Source organism: Oreochromis aureus, linkage group 3, assembly GCF_013358895.1.
Source record: "Oreochromis aureus strain Israel breed Guangdong linkage group 3, ZZ_aureus, whole genome shotgun sequence".
Classification (NCBI taxonomy): domain Eukaryota; kingdom Metazoa; phylum Chordata; class Actinopteri; order Cichliformes; family Cichlidae; genus Oreochromis; species Oreochromis aureus.
Genome location: NC_052944.1, coordinates 86,188,452 through 86,199,138, shown reverse-complemented (window position 1 = coordinate 86,199,138; position 10,687 = coordinate 86,188,452). Strand labels below are relative to the sequence as shown.

The following is a 10,687-nucleotide window of genomic DNA, read 5'->3' as shown; positions in this document are numbered from 1 at the left end:
AGCTCTGGGTGATTATTCCAATTTTCATTTCAGGTATGATTTTTGTTTACACGATCATGAAAAACTAAAAGTGCTAAAAAAAACCCCCTTGTTGTTATTTAATTTTCAGGCAGTTTCGTGGTATTTCATGGTATTGTTATTAGTTCAGCGTAAATGGCCTTTTGTTTACAGCGGCTCATTCCTCTGTCAGGTGTACATGAAATAAAATATAACACAAATGAAAATAAGTACAAAACCATTCAGTAATCTTCTCTTATGGTTAACAAAGTTGTAGCATTATGTAATGGTATTGTAGTATTTTAGCAGTAGTATCATTGCTTCCCTATAGCTTTAGTACTTTTAGACATTAGTGTTAAAATACTCATTTAATAATACAACTACACTGTTGTGGTGGTAGTGTTTTTTCTGTCCCAGTCAGTTGAGTTTTTACTGAAGGAGTAAAATGTAGTTGGATGTCTGCAGAGATGCTCTTTATTTCAGGATGAAAATATTGAAGGACTGACTTACACTGTGTTTGTGTCTTTGTTTAGAAGCAGAGCGACACAGATGGATCCAGTTCTCAACCCTGTCATCGCTGTGATGGTGGGAAAGAGTTTCGTTGTGACCTTTGTGGAAAAACTTTCAGTCATCAAAGGACCCTGAAAATACATCAACATAGACACACTGGAGACAAAATGAACTACTGCAAAGAATGTGGGAGAGGCTTCACCACAACAAATCTCTTAAAAAAACATGAACTTGTTCACAGTGGCGTTAAAACACACCTCTGTGATCAGTGTGGGTCATCCTTCATATCTGCATTTGAGCTTAAAGTGCATAGACGAGTCCACACAGGAGAGAAAACATACAAGTGCAGACACTGTGACAAAAGCTTCTCACATTCAGGTAGTTGTAACTATCATGAACGTACACACATGGAAGGAAACTACAGCTGTGACCAGTGTGACAAGAGCTTCACTTCGTTATCTCCTCTGTGCAAACATCAGCGTGATCATCCAGGACTGAAATCACTCCCATCTCTGGATCTCTGTGAAGCTGCAGAGACAGAAAGATCCTCTTCTGGTTTCAGGGTCAGACTTCATCCCTTGAGATCAGGCTCCACAGAGTTCAGGTGGAATCTCCTGTAAACATCTGATGAGGCAGCTATGAATGAAAATGTGCCTCTTGTTACATTTTAAGCTTTCTAAACTGTTCTACTGTAGTGTTTGTGTTGAGTGGTTCACTTTGTTCCAGCAGTCGGATGAAGAAATCTCTTTCCTGTTATCATGTTTTTATTTAATGCATTTTGATCCCCGTTTTCTGCAGAGGTTTATTTTTTCAGGTTGTTTTTATGAAATCCTGCAACAGTTAAATACAATTTTTAAATTTTAAATAAAGAAATAATTTAATGACAGAGAGTTTGAGCCATGATGTCATTTCCTGTATTTCAGAGCAAAAACTGAAGTTACGAATGGAAACATCTTCACAGTCAGAGTCAAATTAACTGTTTTCAGTGACACAGATTGAGGTTTATCAGAGGACGAGACTTGGCTGTTCTCACAGGCTTCCTGCAGCTTACTGCAAACTCTGACCTAAAATTCATGAAAAATAAGATCTTTATTTTTTTTTTTAATATTTGATCAAACTTTCTGTAGCTATTAAAACATCTAATTTTGTGTTTATCAGCATTTCCATAGTTGGCACTGCCTCTCTTCAGAAGTTGTTGATGTATATATTGACATGACAGCATCACACATTTGCTGCAGATTTTTCAGCTGGACATCCATGATGTGAATCTATATAGAAACTGAACATTTAACACTTTTCTGAAAACCCTCTCTCTGATCAAACTGACCTGGATGACCTCAAACTTTCTGCTGCTAATTGTACTTGGCTCTAAAATTCATAGAAATATGGTATCCAACCAGATACTTGCTGCAGATGGCATTACCTTTGCCTCCAGTAACACTGTGAGAATCCTGGAGTCATTTTTGACCAGGACATTAAACAAATATGTTGAGCTGCTCATTTGCGCAACATCTCTAAAATTAGAAATATTCTGACTCAGAGTGACACTGAAAAATTAGTTCATGCATTTGTTGGATCTGGGCTGGACTACTGTAATTCATTGTTGAGGAGTAGTAGGTGAGGGTTAGCTCATTAGGTTTAGCAGCTAAGAGGATGTTGTATCGGTCAGTAATAATAAACAAATTGCCATGAGACCAAATATATACACACAGAAGCAGCTCAACTTATATAAACTGATAACATCTGCGGAATTAAACCCACACATCCATCTAAATATATCCATGACCTAATATATGATAACTCAAGTTAAGCACAGTGGCAATGCAGTACTATAAGCAGAATAATTTACTCTAACTCTGCCCCATTTTGTTTTACAAGAAAAATGTTACGTCCACACCTTTTTGAAAACGCAGCTGTTTCTGTTAGGGGTGGGTTGATGATCGATTTATCGATCAAAATCGATTCTGGCTTGGATAACATAAAATCGATTCATTAAAATCCTGAATCGATTTTTTAATATAAATTTATTTTGCCCGAAATGCCAGAATCTCAGGTGAAATCTCACAAAATTTCAACAACCACCAAACAGCCAAGACAGTAAATGAGAGCAGGAACACGGATTCTGCACAAAGACGTAAACACACAGCGTGGATCAGAATCAGTTAGATGTCGCCTTTCTCACGGTTGGGGCTGAAAGCCGACAGCTCGCTGATTCTGATCCGTCGGCGGGTCCGCGCTTTGTGTTTACGCCCTGTTTGCGCTGATTCTAAAGCTGTTAGTTTGATCTCTCCAAACAATATTGACCGAACCAGCAGCAAAAGAAGATCCAAACTATGCTTCACATAAACATCGTCATGAATTCACTCTGACTTTTACTGTTTTGCTTCCACCACGATGCACTCTCTCTCTCTCTCTCTCTCTCTCTCTCTCTCTCTCTGTACTTCAAGAACAGTTTCCCGTCTAAAAATCTGTTTTCTGCATTATTCGCTTGCTTGTTACGCACAAGTCTACTGTTGTTTACAGCGCTGTCGGCCGATGTTTTTTTTCCCCTTTTACATTCTTCTGAAAAGAAAACCTCATTTCTGTTGTTCAATACTGAACAAATTTAAACTTTTTAAAATTATGCAAAATGTAAAACACTTAGCCGTGTCTCTAATAAAACCTCTGTAACTTCAGAGGTAACGTTCATGTGCTGATTAATGGATTTCTTTCGTTTTTGATGTACTGCAGAATATTTTTATAAAATCTCAGGCCAGGAAAACCTTCATGTTTTTCTGTGTTTTATCTTCAGCTGCTTTGACACAAAGGCATCTGCTGTGATGCTCACACCTTTGATAAAGTCTTGTTGTGTCAGCTTTCTTTTTATTGATACAAAAATATGTAAATGTACTGATCTGAATTATAATATTTCTGACTGTCAAAATTTCCCAGATTTAAATCGAATCGAATTAAATTGAATCGTGGATCATATCAATTCGGGACCTTGTGAATCGGAATTGACTCGATTCTAGAAATCAGTGACGATACCCAGCCCTAGTTTCTATGCGTTTTGGCCTTTCGTCCACGTGTAAACAGCGTGTGAAAAACACCGAAAACTGAGATTTTTTAAAGCTCCTTTTTTGCGTTTATGTCTGCACCGGAATACAGAGTTCAACACGCAACGTCAAAGGTATGTGCCTTTTTTCAAGTCACGATGTGCACCACGTTATTGTTTACATGAGATGAATTACAGAATGGCAGATAGAGACAAAATACTGTTAATCTGACTGTCTGCAGGTTTTACACGCAGTTACTGTCCCTCCATTTAGAAAGGCAGAGGCGTCAAGGTGTGATTATTTTACGTGTAGTTGTTTTTTCCTGTGTAATAATATTCAACATTGAAATCAATACATTTTTCAACAAATGCCTCTCTGTGCAAAATGGGTTCAAAAACATAAACAGCTGTGGGATCCTGTTTGTCCGTGATTTGATCAGGGGGAACAAATCGTGGCAGGATCAGCCTGATGTTATTTGTATCCCGCTGTAACTTTACTGTATAAAGAGCTAACATGTCCAACATGTCAGGAGTAGTTAGTCATTACAACAAGTGTTTGTGAACTAAAAATCAAGAATGTGGGATACTGTTTGTCTGTGATTTGAACAGCCGAGCGCTGCTCTGACGAAGGGAAAACTAATTCTGCTGAGGAGGCCTACCTTGGCACTTGTGCGTCCCCCCCACACACACACACTCACACTCACACACTTTGGGTAGGTCTGGTTTAAACAGTAACAGCTTTACTACAATTATGTTTTGGCTCACACTGAAGGCACCGCGTTATAAAGCTGTTCTTTCGTACTGCTTTTACGCGAAACATGCTTTGTAGACGAGGCCAAAGGTGTTCATCCTCTTCAATTCTAACAGAAACAGTTGCCTCTGCCATGTTTTCCTGTTTCTTCTTTCCGTGTGTCCGCTAGTTTGAAAGGCTTGAGCCGCTCTGCCCGCTACAGTTCATAACTGGTCATGGTGGTCAGGTGACTGCATGGCTACATCTGCTGGGGAAAGAGTTGCAGGAAACTCCACTGGCGGCATGATCTATTATTAGTAACATTATCTAATGTGTGAAATTAATTATTTAAAAAGAAAGTAACGAGTCAAATATTGTCAAATGTAGCGGAGTAAAAGTACTGTTTCTTCTTCACAAATGTACTCAAGTACAAGTAAAAAGTATGGTGCAATAAAGGTACTTTGAAAGTGCATTTTTTTCAAAAACGTACTCAAGTAAATGTAACGGAGTAAATGTAACTCATTACTACCCACCTCTGGTCACTACTGTGTCATTTTGGAAATATAGAAATATACAGACAACAGACTCTTCCACAGCAATCTCTTGTCGTCAGTAAACAACATTTAGGGAGCTCTATAGTATTCAACAGTTCAATAGGTCTGCGTTCACACTGCAGGCGAAAGCGCATCAGTCTGACTTTTCTGACCCTATGCGACCCATATCCGATCATGGTATGACAGTGTGAACGGCACAAATCCGATATTTTCAAATCCGATCTGGGTCACTTTCATATGTGGTACTGAATCCGATACATATCTGATGGTTTAGAAAGCAACTGCTGTTTGATGGTCATGTGGCATTAAATCTGTCTTTTACATCACTGACACAAGACAGACGCCAATTATCAGCGCCTGAGGAGACATCATGAATGCTTCCTGGCCATCCAGTGAAACTGTTGGGAAGACAACGCTGGAGAAACGTGAACATTTTATTTGTACTGTATAATCTGCAGATTCTGACAGAAATCTGCAACTATCCTTTGAAGCAATAAGGATCATTATTAGGCCAAATGTAAATAACAAAATAACTTTACAACTTAAAGCAAGATTAGGAAATGTAAAGTCTGAAACAAGTCTCTATATTAATGCCATCAGTCAAACAATACTGTTTGGTCTGGGTCTAAACAGAGCGCGTTGTGTGTGACGTCTTCTTTTGAGCATGCGGGCGCTTTGAGCGTTCACACTAGAGCGCGTTTGCTGTCAGACAAAAAAATCGTATTTGATCAAAAAATCTGAGCATTAAGACCTGCAGTGTGAACGCAGCCTAAGAGGACCCTGCACGTCAATTCTCGATGCGAGGGGGGTACCCGGCGCGTCAATAAGTGAAGCAGAGGGAGCCTGACCATGCGTCGCACATTTGACCAGTTAGGAGTGAGAACGTGTTGAACATCTATATTCAAGATGTTTTAAAGAAAAGAACAATAGAAGCTGAACAAACCTACAAGAAGTATAAGAATAAACTGATAATAATTATAAGAAGCAGCAAAAGAAATTACTACAGTAAACTTTTAGATGAAAATAAAAACAATATGAAAAACATGTGGACAGCAACAGGTCTGTCTAGCACAGACCTGTTGCTGTCACAGCCAAGACAATTCAGCTGCTGCTAGCACAGCATTGGGAACCAGGCAGAACTCTGTGTGTGATCTCGTGCACGAGGGAGAGAACCGTGCACGAGCGCTGTTCCTCCCCAGTCACTCTCAGTTAGCTCCTCCATAGCGCTGCTCTTTATTGTGGTCCCATAATTATTCATAGGTTCATTAACATGTGACATCTCACACAGACATAGATGTGTTTACCATATCATAAATCAGAAAGAGAAGGTACGACCTCTCTCATGACCTTACGATGTGTGTGGATGCCAGAACACTCTGGAAGGCACACAGAGTCTTTGCAGACTGCTAAGGATCAGACCTCTATCATTATACAATTGATTATATACCTGTAAGCATATATGATTATATATTTCTAAGCATAAATGACAATCCAACAATATAAACCTGACAGACAGAACTAAATAATACTGTATTATATAAACCTGTAAAGGGGAAATCCTGACGAACCAATCCACAACCAGAAAAGAAGACTAACTCTGTGCTGCTCCAATCAGGCGTCAGCTCTGTCAGTGTAATATGTAGGTGTGTAAAGTCACAGAGTAGCTGGTTTTAAATGTATCTATAAACTTTATTTACATTTTATTTAGGCTTAAAAACCGTCCAAGTTTATTTCTTTGGACTGTTTTCACTTAGTGCCACCTGGAGGACAGTCAGCTCCCTGCAGCAGCTCTGGAGGACTGTTAACTGATGAAGAGCTCGGACTGCACAGCCTGCTTCATCACCGACTTCTTTACATAAACATGACCAGGATCAGTCGCAGCACCTCAGACAAACATTTGTTACACAGCAGCCGCCTTCACACCGACTGAGCTCCATCACAGCTTCAGAGCTCAGCTTACTAAAGTCCAAAGTTTATTTCCTCTCAGGTTTATTACTTTCAGTAAAGTTTCACTTTTAGAGCCCTGACCAGCATCCTGCAGCATCTGGAGCAGCTGTGTGGTGCTGTCATGGCAATAAGGATCCAAATCTGTGGGGATGTTTCCAGCAGGGGTTATAACCTGCAGTTAGCGAGGTGTGCCTAATAAAGTGGCAGTGTTTATGTCACAGTGCAGCACCATCAGAAAACGGTGGTTTACATCTCTGTTAAAAGAAACCTGAAGAGTTAAAACACAAGAGAAGAAAATCTAAACGTTACACAAAGAACATAAAAGGACTAAACTTCATAAAAACTTCACAAATGATGCTTTAAATGAAAAATAAATCCCTGTAAATAATTCAACAGGTCACATATTAGAACCACCTTAACTAAAACTCTGTAGCCGCTCACTGTGGTTTGTCCCAGCAGCTCTTAGGAAACAAACTGCTAACTTCAGTGTTAGCACACACTGTTAGTAAACTATGCAACACAGAATTCAGGTTTCAGTTGTGTTAAGTTGTGAAGTTGTGATGAAAGTTTTCTTACTGACACAGGTAGGATGGTCAGGCGTCCTCTGTTCCTGCACCGTTCATGAACTGTCACTTATAAAATGCTGCCAAACATCAACTACACTCAATAACTAAACGTGTGCAGGTTAAAGTGATGGACGCCCAGATCTGCACTCCAAATAAAAACAGACTAAAGGTGTTTCCTTCAGAAACAAAGACAATATTTACAAAGATCTCACAGGTAAACTGTGAGCGATCACAGCAGCATCTCATCCTGACTAACAGCTTTTAGATGCAGGGAGAGCGTCGTGGTTCAGAGGTGGTTCAGCAGATGATGAAGGCCTTTCTGTTGCATTGTGTAGTGCTGTGGATGCCATGATGGTTGACTGGGTCTGGTTCTACTGAACTCAGAAACACTTCTGAGGTATTTACACCTGAAGCCTCATTTAATGTGAGTCAGAAACAAACGGCTCACCTGTGATTAATGGATGTTTCCCTGCATTTGTATTTCCACACAGTTTATTTCTTACAGCAGGAAAACTGAACAGAATGTATGTAAGAGGTTAGAGTGAGGATGACGTCACTTAATACAGAAAATCCATGTTTGTCTGTTTTGATGATAGTAGTAATATACCTATAGCTTCTTTGTACTGACCATCCTCCAAACATGGCACCACTGTTTTGTTTACACCTTTTATCTCTACATCTCAGAGGTCACCTGAAACAAGCCCCACCTATATAAAAGGCCATAATCAGTCACCCTGTATTTTCCCTCACTACATTACATCGGTCATTGAGAGCATAACACTTCGTTCATCAGCACGGACAACAACCCTAAGAGCGTTCTTTTTAACATGGACAGCGTATATGGTAGGTAAACAAGACTATTAACGGATTCTTAAATTTATACAGCTGTATATCAAAAAATATTCAAACTGTTTTCTCTTCTAAACAAAAGCCTGATTTTTAGGAACTTGGTACACATGGACACCCCAAGCGGGACTTACACAAGGTTTGTATTTCTTCTCACACAAAACAGATTGTGCCTCACTGTTTAGAAGCAATCTTACCTGTTTCACACATAGTAACATTTAAATGTGTATTTCTCATTCTTTCTACAGGATCACAAAGCTATATAGGGCAAACAACACCTCTAAAAAACACAAGGTAAATATAGTGTTACACATGTTTTAAATATGTGTGCGTGTGTGTTCTGTTTAAACTTTGTATTAACAGTGCTTATCCCCCGGGTACAGGATCAATAAGTTGTCCAGAAAAACCTACAGAAGCGGAGGAAATAAGACCAAGCCTTACGTTAGGTATGTATACATGTCTCTATACATGACACTCAATTTAAAGGAAAAAAGGTTTTAAATATTTACAAACGTTCTAATACACCAGGCCGAGACAGAGTACACAGCGTGTCAAGAAGCGGGGCCATCCGAATAACACAGAACAAAGTGTGAGTATAGGCATAAATAAATCAAAAGAGCCAAACACATCCTGTTTTGAAATGATACACCATATATATTTCTAACACCCGTCTATCTCCACAGCGATCACACAACCCCTTACCACTACGGACCCCTTGAAGATCCCTTGACGTTTTTGGAATATTTACGTGATATTGAACTCCCAGAACAACAAGAAAAACCACAACCTTTGGGCAACATCGGAGAATCGGAAGAATTCTTCATCACCGGACCGCACACACCAGCGAGTGAGTGTCTGCCTAGTGATTTCAACGATGTTTTCGAGTACAGTCTATCAGATTTCAACATAAATGACATACCCGCCACACCAAAATGTCTCAGAAACAACAGCGATTCAGACATAGGTTTTGAAGAAGGAGGCATAACAGACTCACAAATATCGCAGGCATATGATGCATACTTAAATGCAGCAAAACCCTCTACATTTGAACAGAGCCATAGTGCCTCAAAAAATGATATATTATCTTTGATCGAAGCTAAACTTAGTCAACATCGACGAGAAATAGAGGCTAAACTTAACCAGCAACAACAAGCAATACAGCTGAACTTGCAAGAAATACTAGCTAAAGTTAACCAAGATCGAGAAGCAGCACAGGCCAACTTGCAAGAAATAGCACGGGTTCTAACAAGTAGCCACCAGGCAATAAACGAGACCTCAGGTTTATTACGTCTCATTAATACCACCATTCTAAATAGGTGACTTTTAAAATCCACATCATGGACCCACCCTGTAAATTATTCAAGCACAATGACGGTACCTCCGCTAGGGCTAAATGGTTCGACTTTGAGGCTTTTAATCAGGCGGCTGCGCAATTAGTAACCAATTGTCAAGTTTTGCATGCAACACTTAGTAGTCTCGATGCAACCCGCAGTGGTGTGTCTAATGAGCGTCCTCGTCCAACTCATTCTGAACCTATTGCTGATGATGTAACCCGAAACACAGACGGAGTTTCCTGTAACCCGAATGTTACTGTTGTTACTCAGGATACCGATGAATGTGTTATTACTGAGCCTTCTTTCACCCATGCTTATCAGGGGGCTGATGCTACTGTATCTGTTGCTGCTGCTGCTGCTGTTGCTGACGCATCACCACACAGCCCCTCAAACAATGGAAATTCCTCAAGTGTTAACCATACACAAACACATGCTGCTGTAGTTGAGCCCATTGTTCAGTCTGGGTCTGGCAGTCACAGCCAGCTTAGCATCAGAGAGATACCTAATTTCAATGCACGAGAGTTGCGTGGCGCCTTGATTTTAGGGACATAAGTCTTGATGATCCAGAACAAGTGCCAGAAAGAGTTAGAAGCTGCCTAGCTAATGTGATAGATAGAGCAGTGGCTGGATCTCAGCAGGGTTGTGTTCTAAATGTGGTCCTCCGTGGACCCTCGCTGGCTTCTGATGTTCAAGCTGTTTTAAATCCTGATGATCAGTATGACCCTGACCTGTTTCTCGACCAAATAGCACAAGTTATGCAAAGTAACGACGAATCTATCGGTGATGATGAATTAGAGTTTATTGTCACAGTTGCACAAAACAGTAGCGGTGGTGGGGCTCGCTTAAAACTGGCAAACATTCCTTATGATGAGATTCTCTCAAAGAAGGGTGAACATCTGTATACACCAAACAATACGCACAACAATTTGTGCTTCTCCCTGTGCATAGCACATTCATTAAACCCAACAGCCCCAGAGCATGAAAAATATGCTGCTGCTAAACAGTTACATGCTCAAGTAGGTCTCACGCCGACACACAGACAGTATCATTCTCTGATGTCTGCAAATTTGAGAAACACCTAAACATTAAGATAGTGATCTATTATCACGCAGCAGGGCGTAAACGTCTGCATACTTTTTTCACACATGATGAGCCAAATCCAAACACTG

The 10,687-nt window shown here is 40.0% G+C and overlaps 1 long non-coding RNA gene across 1 annotated transcript; it reads left to right on the top strand.

Annotated features, from left to right (window-relative positions):
- Positions 1 to 7,998: 7,998 nt before the first annotated feature.
- Positions 7,999 to 8,613, top strand: LOC120436513. The gene is made up of 3 exons (XR_005610519.1): positions 7,999 to 8,323; positions 8,433 to 8,478; positions 8,568 to 8,613. It is a non-coding gene; the product is annotated as an uncharacterized LOC120436513 (long non-coding RNA).
- The last annotated feature ends 2,074 nt before the right edge of the window (positions 8,614 to 10,687 follow it).